The following is a 3,077-nucleotide window of genomic DNA, read 5'->3' as shown; positions in this document are numbered from 1 at the left end:
TATATATATATATATATATATATATATATTTCGATATTCTGAGAATATTCTGAGAATATTCTAAAAATATTTCTTATACAATTCATAGTTCTACAAAATATTAACCGTAATTTGTTTTTTACATTTTAGTCATAATTTTTCATAATCTATGTGCAATATCCTCAGAATATCCCCTGCATATTGCGTATATATATGAACTTTCGGGATAAATTCCATAATATATGGAGAATCTATGGTATGCATATATATGGAGAATATACGATATGCAAAATATGATATTATGTGTGCGATATCCTGAGAATATCCTTAGAATATACGAAATATTCATATCAGTATATACTGCTTACAATATCTTCGATATATTCTCAGAATATTATGTATATATATAGGAGATTCCGTATGAATTCAGAATATACGGAGAATATCATGTGTTATCTGGGAAATAAGATCGATATGTACCCACCTGTTTTTAATATTTAAAAATATAAAACACACATTGGAACACACATTGAAACAAATTGAGAAAATAATGAGACTCTGTAAATAATATAAGAAATATTAAAAAATTATTGTCTTCATTATACTAATTATTAACAATTTTACTTTATAAAAAAATAGAAATGATATAAAGTGGTTGAATATTACTGCTTTGTTAACTACAATTAATATTATTATCTTTAGTTAAGAACAATAAATATCTTTATTACATATGTGTATACACGCGGATAACATTCATTTAAAATTATCTTATATTGCAAAACATGGGCATCGTCATTGGTAATATTTTTTCAATTGTAATGTAGAGTAGCTAATTCGTGCGTATCATTAAAAAAATTAGATTTCATGCTTCATTTGTTTTTAATGTATTTTAATTCGTATTCGCACCGCATTATGAATCTCTTCGTACTTCATAAAAAAAGTATCACGTTCAGTATTAAAATAAGATAAACCTTACAAATCGGGAAGCCACTATAATGGCGCGACAGCAATTTTATAAAATCCAACTACAATTATTATTATTATTATCGATTTTTTCGAAAATATAAAAAAGAAGTAACAGTTTCGTACTCACACATTCATAGTTATATGTTGTTCTTTCTAACGCTCGTTCTTTCTAAAAGAAAAACCCAGTGAGGTATAAGTAATCGAAATAACATCAAATCAATGTCGATTCGATCAAATCTCATTGAAATATGATCAACCGCTGCAGTGCATCGATAATGTTTCGATGATGTTTCGATGTGTTTTGGTTATGATAAATTGCAGGTTTGTCCTTATATTATCAATGTAACATACATATTTTTTTAATAAATAATTTATATTATTGTTTTTAATATTTTCCTAATTTAATATCAATTTGACATCGATTTGACATCGGTTAAAAATTTGACTTAATTGTTATACAGGGTCTTTTAAAAGTGTAAAAACCCTTTAATATTTTGAAAAATATGCATTTTTGAAAAAATGTTTCATACAAAAGTTATAAGGCTTTAAGTGACACATTATGTAGTAGTATTAGTGTGATCTTAAATTGCATTGCCCAGATTTACGTGAAGGTCATTTTCAATTTTTTAAATAGAAACCCCTATATTTTATTGTATATTCTTATTGCTTTCGAGAGCTTACCTTTAAAACACGATAATAAAATATTTTTGAATTATGTATTTTTTAAGTAATGAAGTTTGAAGGTTACAATATCGCCGGTATAAGTGTGTGCTTTCCAGCAAAGAACACAGACGACACTATGTAGTACAGTGTCAGACACAGTGCTTTTCAACAACGACACAGCAAAGCACAATTCGACACAGCATTGATGTAAAGTTCGAGTGTGTTTCCTAGTCATTGTTGCTAATCGTTAAAAGTGAATAAACTTTTTTGATCAGTACTGGGATTCTGTAACTCGTTATTGAAATTAATGAGTTACAAAATCCCAGCACAGTCCTAAATTAATAGCTGTAATTTGTGTCGATACATTTTAGACATGTTTCAATGTAAGCACCCAGCAAACCACAAGTATTAATAACATAACATTGATGTTTGAATGTCAGCCCGACCATATGGTATTTCATGTAACTGTTACATGTTATGTAACATGTAGTAGTTACGTAACAAACATAATTGTGTTGACATTATATATCTATGTTATATTACATGGATATACAAAACTTCCCCCCTCACCCGCCGCAGTGCGGAGGGTCTGGGGGCCGTAGCTCTCCAGTTACACGGCTAGAGACAAGCACCTTTTTTATTTTTATCATTTTCTATTTATAAAACTTCAAATATAATAGGAACACACCGCGAGCCCGCTCGGGCGGGCGGGCGAACGCGCTTGCTGGCGAGCAGAGTGTGTATGTGTGTGTGTGTGTGTAGCAGGCACCTTCCTAGCGCACAAATTCGATATTTTTGTATATACGTTGTCCAAAAATTACATTTATTTGATGCAACTTCTTTTGTTAATAACTTTTTAACAAACAACGAGCGACCGTTGAAACCTTTTGATTGTTACTCAGGGCCATGTCCTTAATAACATATCAAGATCATGCTGATTGGAAATGGCGTCTGTTTCCTATACCTTTACCAACAAAACTTCAAAATATTGAAGAATTGAGATAACAAATAAGGAACGCGCGCGTGCGCAAGCCAGACTTGATATCTCTTGAAAATAATCGTAGTCATTTCAACGTTTTACCAAAGATTAACATACTGTCAGGAAATCAATGGGAATTATTTTCAGCATTTACATGCCGCTAGCATTTATTGCTTAATTTCGGCAGCTGCAAAATATATATCTTTTGTTCAAAAAGTATTGACTTCTCCACACTTCACTTTATTGGAATTAGTGGTTTATAATATTACGAATAATGCTACTGCTTTAGGTAAAGCGTAGAAGCGCGCGTACGTCTTGACGTACTACGTCGTGGTCAGTCTCTTGCATACCGCTAGCATTTATTGCTTAATTTCAGCAATTACAAAATATATCGATTTTGTTCAAAAAGTACTGACTTCTCCACACTTTACTCTATTGGATTTAACGATTTATAATATTACGAATAACACTGCTTTAGGTAAAATGCATA

This window comes from Odontomachus brunneus, unplaced genomic scaffold (assembly GCF_010583005.1).
Source record: "Odontomachus brunneus isolate Ranch 3 - 2012 unplaced genomic scaffold, Obru_v1 Obru_scaffold_284, whole genome shotgun sequence".
Lineage (NCBI taxonomy): Eukaryota > Metazoa > Arthropoda > Insecta > Hymenoptera > Formicidae > Odontomachus > Odontomachus brunneus.
This window is presented reverse-complemented; position numbering follows the sequence as displayed.